The 11,976-nt window shown below is 46.4% G+C and overlaps 1 protein-coding gene across 1 annotated transcript in view; it reads right to left on the reverse strand.

Annotated features, from left to right (window-relative positions):
- Window positions 1–11,683, reverse strand: part of prmt2ip (PRMT2 interacting protein) — an 88,551-nt gene extending 76,868 nt beyond the window's left edge. Inside the window, exons 1-2 of the mRNA XM_085972215.1 lie at window positions 11,227–11,683; window positions 6,185–6,225 (exon numbers count right to left, since the gene is read on the reverse strand). The gene's annotated coding sequence lies outside the window, so the exon portion shown is untranslated. The remainder of the gene's footprint in view (window positions 1–6,184; window positions 6,226–11,226) is intronic.
- Between the last annotated feature and the right edge of the window lie 293 nt (window positions 11,684–11,976).

Below are 11,976 nucleotides of genomic sequence, written 5' to 3' on the forward strand. Positions count from 1 at the left end.
TAGCTTTTTGTTGGCCTATCGAAATGCAACACATGCGGTCACGAATCAAACTCCCGCAATGATGTTTTGCAATAGACGCCTAAGATGCCGGCTGGATTTGCTCAAACCAAACGTAAGAAGGGACGTAGAGAACCGGCAATTCCAGGGCATGAATGAAAGGGCCACCAGATCTTTCCAGATGGGGCAACAAGTTTTGGCCCGGGACTACCGTACGGAGAAATGGCAGCCTGGAACTATTAAAAAAAGGCTAGGACCGTTGATGTACACGGTGGACATTGGGGACAAGGTAATAAGGCGCCATGTTGACCAGATCATAGGGTCCGCCACAAATGAGCAGCCGACTTCACCACCTTACCCGAGTAATGTGGAAACTGAAGTACCCAGAACACCTACTTCTGATCTAGTAATACTAGAATCAGATAAACCTGACACTGTTGTTCCAGCTGAATCGACTTTACCAGAGACACCTACTGGACCGCTGGGAATGACGACACCACTGCGGCGTTATCCGGACAGAATCCGGAAACCTCCACAGAGACTGAACCTGTAAACTGTTTCCACTAAGAGTATGTTGCAACTGTTCCTACGGAGACTGAATCTGTGATCTGTTTTGACATGAAGTTATATATGTTATTATGTTATGTTAAACATGAAGTTATATGACGTTGACTCCATCGAGAGTATATCTGTAAATTGTTATATGACGTTGACTCCATCGAGAGTATATCTGCAACTGTCTATATAAGTTGAAGATTGTATGTTTAACGGGATTCTGTAAGTAATAAGCTAGAAAGGGAGGAGTGTTGTGTATGTAACCGTTTACCTTTAAGGGAACTATAGAATGTAACCGTTCGCCTTTAAGAGCACTACTTTAGGGTGGCACTATTTATTGGCTCATGTATACTGTAATACCGATAGTGACCACACCAGTATATAAGGGTTGGAATACGTTAACTAGGGCAGAAATCGCCCAGACCTCTGAATAGTAAAGACCTGTTTTGTTTGTACTTCTAAAGTCTCTGAAGTTATTTACTGCACAACCTACAGACTTTACAGACTCGACCTCAGTGATTTAGATAGGAATCCGTTGATTCTTACAATATAAGCATTGCACACCAAAATAGCCAGCGGTAGTTCAAGTAACTGTGGGCCTTCCTCTGCCCCAGGTATAGGTTCAGGTTTCAGTTGAGGAATGTCCCCCGAGGTATTATTGCAATCAGCCATTATCTGACACGCAGACCTCTTTTCCCGTTGCCGAGCTTACCTTCGGTGTTGCCCACTGGGCGCGCGTTAATCCTGAAATGACGGCGGCCCATCGGCCGCTTTCCATGGTTTCTGCCGCGTTTGCCATTGTGCTTTGTGTTTGCTCGATCTGTCGCTGCCCCTGCGGCGCTGGAGGTTCGGATTAGGACAGGATGTTTGCAGCACCCTGGTAACTACTGAGAAGTCCTTGCCTTGGCAGACAAGCCGTGCCTGCGGGCTCGTGCAGAACGCCAAGGCTCAGGCCGGCTGATCGGGAAGTATAGGCGAGACGTAAGCGTATCGACTCCAGTTGCAAGTACCGGCAGTGTTACCCTCCAGAGTATGTAGACTTTTCTTTAACGCCTTTTGTCCTTCTCCTGAAGACATTGATGCTTGACGGGGTACGTTTCACAGGTAGCCAAGCTCACCGAACTCCGCACACACCAGAGTTAAATCTCGGGCCTTCCTGGTCCTTTACCAGACCTTTCGTCCCTATTACCATTCTTCGTGTGTAAGCTGGGCCTGGAGTTTGCGCTGTTCCTTTCAGCGCTAGTCGCCCCAAAGCGGCCAAACCCGTGCAGAAGAGCGAGGGATTTCAAGCGCAAATTACGCCCAGTGCAAATCGAGCCTCCGCGGTCCTTTGCGCTAGCTTAAAAAAACGTCGTGCTGGAAGCCGGCCCCATCTGGCCCCATCTTCCCATGCGCCTGCTGCCCTTGTCCTTCCAGGTGGAAGAGGTCGCGGGTTTGGGAGGTGCTGCCAAAGAAGCCTTGGCGAGTTGCTGCAGTGCATCTTGTAGATGGTACACACTGCAGCCACGGTGCGCCGGCGGTGGAGGGAGTGAATGTTTAAGGTGGTGGATGGGGTGCCAATCAAGCGGGCTGCTTTGTCCTGGATGGTGTTGAGCTTCTTGCGTGTTGTTGGAGCTGCACTCATCCAGGCAAGTGGAGAGTATTCCATCACACTCCTGACTTGTGCCTTGTAGATGGTGGAAAGGCTTTGGGGAGTCAGGAGGTGAGACACTCACCGTAGAATACCCAGCCTCTGACCTGCTCTTGTTGCCACAGTATTTATGTGACTGGTCCAGTTAAGTTTCTGGTCAATGGTGACCCCCAGGATGTTGATGGTGGGAGATTCGGCGATGGTAATACCATTGAATTTCTGGTTATGACAAGAAAGTGCCTACTTGCTAACCAGCGGTAGTTACCAACAAACTATCTACATTATCAGTTAACCATAACCTAAGGCGGTCATGTTTAATTATCTAACCCAACCAGATACCTTTACTTCGGACACAAAAGCAAAATACTGCGGATGCTGGAAATCTGAAAGAGAAACAGAAAATGTTGGAAACACTCAGCAGGTCAGGCAGCATCTGTGGAGCGAGAAACAGAGTTCATGTTTCAGGTCCGTGACCTTTCATCAGAACTGAAACGTTAACTCTGTTTCTCTCTCCACAGATGCTGCTTGACCTGCTGAGTGCTTTCAGCATTTTCTACTTTTACTTCTGAGTTTCCCGTGAAGTTCAATCTCATTTTGAGACTCCGATCAGTCGGCCCCTCGTTGAGAAACTGACTTGCTCATTTCAGACCACTTCCTGATCCATCATCACCTCCACTTTTCTGTCCATCTGTTTCCGTATTGCTTCCTTTTTCTCGTCACCAGTCTCACTTCTTTCTCTGTCTTAATATTGCTAGAAGATGTTTCTAGTTTGCATAAAATATTTTTATCGTTAGAATTTAGAAGATTTTTTCCCCCCTTGACGTGACCCCTCCTGCCTCTTCTGTTGATCCTCCAAAGTCTCCTAGAGTGATCAGGTTTCCTCAGCCTTTGATCATTTTACTTATCACAGCCGAAAGGCACAGGTTATGCAGCAGGTCAGAGGCTGGGTATTCTGTGGCGTGTCTCACCTCCTGACTCCCCAAAGCCTTTCCACCATCTACAAGGCACAAGTAAGGAGTGTGATGGAATACTCTCCACTTGCCTGGATGAGTGCAGCTCCAACAACACTCAAGAAGCTTGACACCATCCAGGACAAAGCAGCCCGCTTGATTGGCACCCCCTCGACCACCTCAAACATCCACTCCCTCCATCACCGGCTGCAGTGTGTACCATCTACAAGATGCACTGCAGCAACTCACCAAGGCTTCTTTGGCAGCACCTCCCAATCCCGCAACCTCTTCCACCTAGAAGGACAAGGGCAGCAGACGCATGGGAACACCACCACCTCCAAGTTCCCCTCCAAGTCACACACCATCCTGACTTAGAAGTATATCGCCGATCCTTCATCGTCACTGGGTCAAAATCCTGGAACTCCCTACCTAACAGCGCTGTGGGAGCACCTTCACCACACGGACTGCAGCGGTTCAAGAAGGCGGCTCACCACCACCTTCTCAAGGGCAATTAGGGATGGGCAATAAATGCTGGCTTTGCCAGCGACGTCCACATCCCATAAAAACGAATACATTTTTTAAAACAATGTAAGTTATTGAATTGTATGAGACACCTATTTGTTTTGGACTTGAGTATGAACTCTTGGTTTGAATTTTCAGCATCAATATTTATGACATGTAATCAAACATACCTCTACGCCTAAGAGAGATGATCCTTGTGTTGCTCTGCAAGCATATGTCAATGTTGAAATATTCAAATGAGCGGTTCTGATTGCATTGTGACTCGTGCCTCATGACTTGGTGACAGTCATAAATGTAGATTTATATTACAAACCTGAAACCACAGCAAGAGAAGTGAAAGATTGCCAATTGACGTAGGCAGACTACTGAAATAGTCGCTTGTTCAACTGCCCTGCACTTATACCTAAAGCAGAAGGTGCAGACGTGAAGCCATGCAATATTCTTCCCGCAATATTGTTGCATCACTGTTATTTCCTTCATTTTGTTTTTCGAACTCGCCAGTCTGCAAATGCTGACAACAGCATATATGGGCGCCTTTAATGCAGACAAGCAGTCCAAGGCGCTTCAGAGCTGTAAGGAGATAACCTGAAATTAGGAAGAATGATCGGTCAGAAGGGGTGAGTTTTAAAAGAGGATCTTAAAGGGGGTGGTGAGGCAAAGACTCTGCTTTAGCAGCTCTGGTGACGCACAGGACTTAGTAGGACAGGCATGGCCACAGCCATTCATGCCCATCATATATCCTCGAATCGGTTAACCAAGATAGAAGTCAAATGTTGCAGATGCTGGGGTCTGTATTGAAAAACAAAAAACTATTTTTTTGCTGGAAATCACAGCGGGTCCGACCCCTTGTGACCCCACCTCATTGTTCTTTGATGTAATGTTTTCCTGACTGACCTGTTTGGACACCATTCACACCTTTGATTGCTGTGATTATCTCTCTGCCGAGGTGTGATAAAGGGCAGTTAGAAAGATTACCTGTAATCATCTGGCAGTGTTCTCTGACTATATATGCTGTGCTTATATGCAACTCTTCACTTCACCTGACGAAGGAGCAGCGCTCCGAAAGCTTGTGATTTCAAATAAAGCTGTTGGACTATAACCTGGTGTTGTGTGACTTCTTAAAGATGTGGGATGTGGAAGGGGTTGGTAAACAGGGATGAGGTCAGCCAAGGATGGGGTGGCCACGAATTGGCCCAATAGTCTTTCTCATCCTTAACACAGATATATTGGTATCAATGTTGCATCACCGTACAAGAGCTTACTGAGTTGTGGTTAGTTCAATATGGGCTGATTTCTCCCCTTTTTGCTCCCACTGGCAATCCTTCTTTTTATTTTTCCCGTCATTAGGCGTCAGTGTTCTTCTCCCCCCAGGAACTGGCTTGAAATGTGTATTTTTTTAAAGAAATCGTTTTTTAAAATTCTGTTTTCTCACCAATTTTCTCTCTGTTCCTGAAGGCTGTGCTGGGGTGCAATTTCGCAGGCATCTCACCAAGTGCCCATTAGTCATGTGGAAACATAGGCAGCGAGGCTATTGAACCATGGGGAGGAGTGGGGGAGCATTACAACTGATGTTGATCTTGTTCTCGCCCGACAGCCACAGATAAAGATGTCCCAGCACTGGTTGCTGGACAGCAATCAGAAGCAGTGAGCTTGGCTAATTATCCCTGTCCTAATCAAGGGGAACTGAGGCCAATTCTAGCACCTCCACCGTTGCCTGGGTTGAGATCAACTAATTCAGAGTTCAGCCGTGGCTCAGTGGGCAGCACTCTTGTCTCTGAGTCAGAAGGTTGTGGGTTCAAGTCCCACTCCAGAGACTTGACCATAAAAATCTAGGCAGTGCAGTACTGAGGGACTGCTGCACTGTTGGAGATGCCGTCTTTCAGATGAGACGTTAAACCGAGGCTCCATCTGCTCTCTCAGGTGGATGTAAAAAGATCGCATGGCACTCTTTCGAAGAAGAGGGATTATCCTGGCCAATACTTATCACTAAAACAGATTATCTGGCCATTATCACATTGCTGTTTGTGGGAGCTTGCTGTGCGCAAATTGGCGGCCGCGTTTCCTACATTACAACGGTGACTACACTTCAAAAAGTACTTCATTGGCTGTAAAGCGCTTTTGTTGTCGTGAAAGGTGCTATAGAAATGCAAGTTCTTTCTTTCCATAGACAAGCCATCAAATAGTTAACAATCCTAGTTGATACGGCTCCGCTGCTCTCTGGATAAACAGTGAGATAGCGGTGGAGCTCCGGAGAGGTTCTTTCAGTCGTGGTGCTCAGCCTCTAGGTGGCACTATTGTACTTTTGCGCAAAGTCAGGTTAGCGCCATCTGGCTGTCGAAATAACGTGCTATACCTCGAAGCTTGCCATTCCTTGGCTGTCTTAGTCTTCCAGGCGGCTTCACTTTTGACCTATGATTTGCTTTTAATGCATTTATAAGTAAACCTCTGCTAACTGTTTTCTTAGACATCTTGGCTAGAATGCAATAAAATTAGCGTTTCTCTATAACTATAGGAACAGAAATAAACTTACCGCAGGTGTTGTGTTCTGCTAGTTCTTGCTTGATTCAGAGTCTGAGGAGGAACAAAACCACTTAGTGGAAACAATGATTGCTTCAGCAATATATCCTCTTTTGTGCCTTGTCATGGTCAACATTTACATATATTTAACTTCACCAACAGCATTCAAATTCATTGCATAATCGTCATGTTTTTCAGATCTAAAAAAAGAGGCATGCAGTCAGAAAAAAGAATGAAAACAGTGTCCCTGTTTCCTTAGGGAATGATCCCACATGTCATTTACAAGTTAAAAATATCTATATGTAGCTCGACGTAAGCTCGAGGAACAGCACCTCATCTTTCGATGAGGCACTTTACAACCTTCTGGACTCAACATTGAGTTCAACAATATCCGGCCATAACTTCTGCCCCAATTTTTTTCGGACGGCAGCTGTTGATGATTCTGCCACCCCCGTTTACAGCCCTTCCAGACCCATCTTTTGTTTCTTTACTTGTCCCGTTGCCATCTCCTTTTGCCTCGCACCCCCTTTGTCTTTTAATCTCTCCTGCCTTCCACCCGATCACAGACCTTCCCTTTTGCCCTGTCCTCCCCTCCCCCCCTTTCCCGGCCCCTACACTTGATTAAAAATCCTGTCCCACCTCGAACTTTTTCCAGTTCTGACGAAAGTGGTCAGCGACCTGAAGCGTCAACTCTGTTTCTCTCTCTCCACAGATGCTGCTTGACCCGCTGAGTATTTCCAGCGTTTTCTGTTTTTATTTCTATATGTTGCTTGTTTTGCAAGCTAAAGTTAAAAATCTCTTGCAAAGAATTAAAGTTGCAACTCTCTGCATAGAAAACTTAGAAACTAAGGCTCCACATGAGTAATGGGCACTTGGTGAGGTTCCGTCTCCGTGGAACTGTCCCTCGGAAGAGCCTTTGGGGAGGAGAGAAAATTGGTGAAATCTTCTTTAATTGCCCTTAGTGCCTTTATCCTAAATTCACCAGGATCTTAATTCGGAAAATTAAGTTACATTTATATCACATTTATTTCGGATTTCCAGCATCTGCAGTATTTTGCTATCGTACATTTATATCACACATGTAATAAGTTCTGATTCAAATGACGGAGACTACTTTCTGAAATTAATATTCGGCCTAGAACTTGCCGTAGCAGGGCCTCCATCTGCCGTGAGCTGGACTTGCCCTTTGCACACTTGTTTTTTTTAGATTTTCTGCGTGTCAAGTTGCTGAAAGTGTGAGCTGTTAATGGCGCAGTGAGGGAAACTGGGGGCATCGGGGACCTGAGTGGACAGTCAATCAATCAGATTGAAGGATTGAGAAATATACAGCGCAAGGACGGAGAAGGAAGTGTAAATTAGAGGGGGTGAATTCAATGTCAAGTTAGTTACAGAAAGAGACATAAAAAAATGGCTTGTTAACAGCCAATTTAATGCTATTTTGAGCCGACCGTGTAATTTTACGTGTTCCTCCCGCGGGTTACCCGCTGCTCGGGGAACACGCCAGCCAGCTCACCCTGGCGTGAGTTGAGTCTGCTTTGGTTTATCTGATAAGCTGACAGCTGCAGAAGTGGTATAAAGGATACCATGTTGCAGCTGTTCAGTTTCAGAGCTCAGAAACTGTTGGTTACTGCGTTTGTAAGACATATAGGGGGAAACATTTGGTTGGTTAGCACCTCCCGTTAGCGCCTCCAGGGGGGGCGCTAGCAACTTAGCAGATCGTGACGTCATGCAAGCGTGCAACGCCCTGGTAGCGCCCCGGACCGGATATTGAGTCGCGCCCCCTGCCTTAGCGCCTGCCGCTAGGAACGACAGGTAGAGGGGAATGTTTTCAAGTCAGGAAGGGCCTGGGGGAGCGCTATTTAAAGGCGGGCACTTCCTGCCTTTTCTTGTCGGCAAAATTTTTGGTACACGCAGGTTGAGAGGGAGAGAGACGTCTGGAGAGATTTAACGCTGTCCTAAGGAGATTCGTCCTCAGCGCCACTTTTGAGGTTCCTAAGCGCCGAGCTCTTTCCCTGGGCCTATCCATCAGTGCTTCCAACACAATTGCTTTTGAGGTCTCTCCAGGCCGAGATTCAAGGCTGCAATGAGCAGGGTGTGGCTGGCCAGCAAGATGGCCCCTCCCCTTTAAGAACTGGATGGCGCCAGTCTGTTTGGCTTCCATGGTAACGGACATCGCCTGAGCTTCAGTAGCGTTCTGAGGTAGCGCCTCGCTCTCTGACGTTAGCACCTTAAGAGAGGTGTGTAGCGCCTGATTCAACGCTCAAATCACCTCCAGGGGCGATAGAGGCAAATTTTGCAGTCGGAGGCGATAATTAGCGCCGGGCGCTAAACTTTGCGCCCGGCCGATATTAACGCCCCAAAATGGGCGATACCCAATTTTTCCATAGAGCTTTCTGTAGCTTGCAAGTGTTCAGAGCAAACTCTCTATCCAGTGGCACCTCTTTAGAACAACCTCTCTCACCATTGACGGATTTGCTTCTGTCATCTCTCCGTTGCCTGCTATCTATTACATCGGAATGGGTATGGTTTACTCTCTCACACCTTGGTCCTCAGAATCTGACCACGATCAACCCCAACACCAGCAGCACCAGGCACACCAGCAGCACCAACAACAACACCTCCAACCTTCTCCGCAATCAACTGACGCTGCACAGGACAGAGGCCATCAGCACCCGACCACATTGCTGCCCGGGACGCCAGGGATGGCCTCACCATGGCCACATTTACTTCACTAGACGCTGAACACCCTGGCTGCCACATGATATGCCAGGTTGGTACCACCCCACAGCAACACCATAAAGCATCCCTACAATGACCAAGCCATTCCTTTCACACTCATCACCATTGTGGGGGGTACCGCCATGTCTCACCATTCACTGCAACTCACTAAGCCACTTCTAAAGGTGCACACAAATCTGTCCAAGACCGGAAAGTGTTGAAAATAAAGGTTTCAATGTTTAACAGAAAATTTACATGAACATTGCATAAAACACCCAAGTGCCTACCCTTGTGTGTTGTTAGTTGGTATGATTGGATTAGGATGAGGGTGAGTGTGAGGGGTGGCTAGTGAGATGGGGATGTGATAATGTAGATAGAGAGGGATGGGTGGAGGTGCAAGGTAAGTTGGTGTGAGTAAGGATGTGCAGGATTAGGGTTGGGAAGGCAGAGTTATGGGGATGTGATGAGAGGCACAGCAGGATGAGGTTGAGTGTGGCTTTGCAGTAACGTTTCTTGATCTGCTGAGATCATTGAAAGGTTTGTGCCACTGCAGCCTGGTCCTCCTGACCACATCCGTGCTTGTGCCCTCCTGTGCAATGCGCAACCAGGCTGTGTTGGTGTCCTGGGGAGGTCTCTTCCGCCCATTGGAAGGGAAGAGAACCTCCCTGCATGCTGTAACTCCCTCCATAACCATATGGAGGGAGTCATGGGAGAGCCTGGGTGCAGGCGTGCAGTGATTGTCAGTATTTGCAGCACCTCAATGCAGTAGAACACTGACAGCACAACTGTCAAAATGAATGCGGCCATGGTCCCTTTAAGGAAACCGGCTGATGACATCATCAGACCCGCTTCCTTTTAATTGTCTGGGAACCCCGCAGGGTGGGCTTAACAAGCCCTATTAATGAAAAATCCTTTTGACAGCCGGGAGTGAGACCGCAACCCGCTAACTACCTCTCCCGCCACGATCCCACCTCCGCTGGTGAAATCGCGGCCAAAGAGAGGGAAAAAAAGATTAAATTAAGAGAGAAAGAGAGAAAAGAGACAGAAAGAAAAAGTAAAACTTTCAATTTTTTAAATTTTTTTGATATTTAAAAAAAATCTCCAACAACAATTAAGACCTGAAGGAATGAGACTCCATAGTTTTACTGGCCAATTTTCAGTGCCAGAGAGGCTGGCAGTAATTAACAGTTATCACGTTGTTAAAAGGGTACTTGCGTGTGTAATGACAAGACTTAACCCGTCTGTGGCGAATTGAAGTCGTAACAACCGCGCAAATACATCAACTTCACACCATTCAATGCATTTCAATGGCGAAGCAGATAACCAAATGTCGTATTCGCGAAGCTAACGCAACTCAGGCAGCAACCTTCGGCTAGCGGCATCTGTCCCTTGCCTGCCGTTGCTGTATGGTTTACGCTTGAATAACGGGGAGCGCCATTAGCTGTTATATCGACAGCAAAATCTGGGGCATTATTCCTCTCAGAGAAGTTATGTGTATTCGAATCCCCCTATGGGTTTCTCGACGCCCTGACTTGTGATACTAAAATTACTTCCAAATACATAACGTGTGTGTAATCTCATGATAATATATGCATTTCACTTTGCACGGTCCCATAAGTAAATGTGTATTGGGGTGGCGTTATAAAAGTTTTTGCAATCCTGAAGGTAATTATTCCGTGAGGTATGTAGGCGTTCTTTCTTTACAATCAGGAGTTATGATTGTCAGCTTAAAGTAAACTTAAGGGGGTGACTGCTTCATACTGTTGAATTATTCGCTTGTGGAATAGAAGCACAGCGAATATGGACTTGGTTCAACTTGCAAAAAGGAAATGGACTGAATCTTGATGCGGCAGGGAGTAGAGGAATGTGGGTTTGGCACTGCGGTACATTTGTTAATAGTTTACAGAGGTCCTGAACATAAACCCTAAATGAGCTAAACAAACTGGCTTGTCTCTTGATCATACTACCAGATTTCGAGGTTCTCATATAATGTGTTTACACACATGAGCACGATCTTCATTTATGAAAGTCGTTATTCAGCTCTGTTCTGCCCGTTCAATTGCAGCCTGTACAGATATTATTTTCGCAGGTTAAGACAAGGTCATTTTCAAGCACATCTGGGATTTGCAGGAAAATGTTTGAAAAATAACATGCTAGGGAGCTGATGCAATGAATGCACCCCAACAGCTGCAGACCGGCATTGTATATTTTACTTAAGTCTCTCATATTGTTCTACAGTGAAAGGAACTCCCGGCCACATTACTGATCCCAAATGCACTTTGAAGAAGAGAAAGGGGGAGAAATGATCAACGCAAGCACATTAGAGATTGTACCTACCTTTCCAAAGGCAATCCGCCAAACAAGTTAAACGATTCATTTCTTGTCATGCAACGATCCACCTCTGCTGGCACGTATCTTCAGCCAAAGCAGCAAGAATCTTCAGTGGCAGGACCTGCCGAGGCAAAGCTCAGCTTTCGGGTCTGTAACAAATAGCACCTCGCACCCCAGACAAGGGGAGCAACAGGAAAAAGAGGCAAAGCCGGTTGTGATCGCACATAAAGCCTGCAGACAAAAGTCAAAGCACCTCTCGAAGCCAAAAAAAAATAGTACGTCTGAACTGCTTGAGAATAAGCAAAGCCAGTGCCAGTCGTTTACTGTAGGAAACAAGGAGCAAGTTCCTTTTTAATGCACAGAGGCTGCTTCAGTTATGATTTAAAGACGAGCCTTTTCTGACGGTGTTGTTTTGGGTTATGATAACTGTTCATTCAAATGCAGTCAGCAGCTCTTATTTCCATTGCAAATCTAACTTAACTTCTGACTTCCCCGTTGCATTTTATACTTGCATGCATATCTGAAATGATGAAATAGCAGGTGATGTCACCACGTCTGGGCAGTCAGCCAAGTTAAACAAAGCAGGACTAACCAGGCAAAGAATTACAGACATGTGGGCACACAAGGACTCCGCTGCATGATAAAACCTCCCCCGAGCAGATCTGAGGATCATTGGCACGGGACTTTAAAAAATGCTACTGAAAAATGGGGGCGGTGGGCTTCGATTCACCAGAAAACAGGTTAATCAGCTTCAAC

Source organism: Somniosus microcephalus, chromosome 32 (assembly GCF_052327205.1).
Source record: "Somniosus microcephalus isolate GS21.2 chromosome 32, FLI_Smic_1.0, whole genome shotgun sequence".
Taxonomy (NCBI): Eukaryota; Metazoa; Chordata; class Chondrichthyes; order Squaliformes; family Somniosidae; genus Somniosus; species Somniosus microcephalus.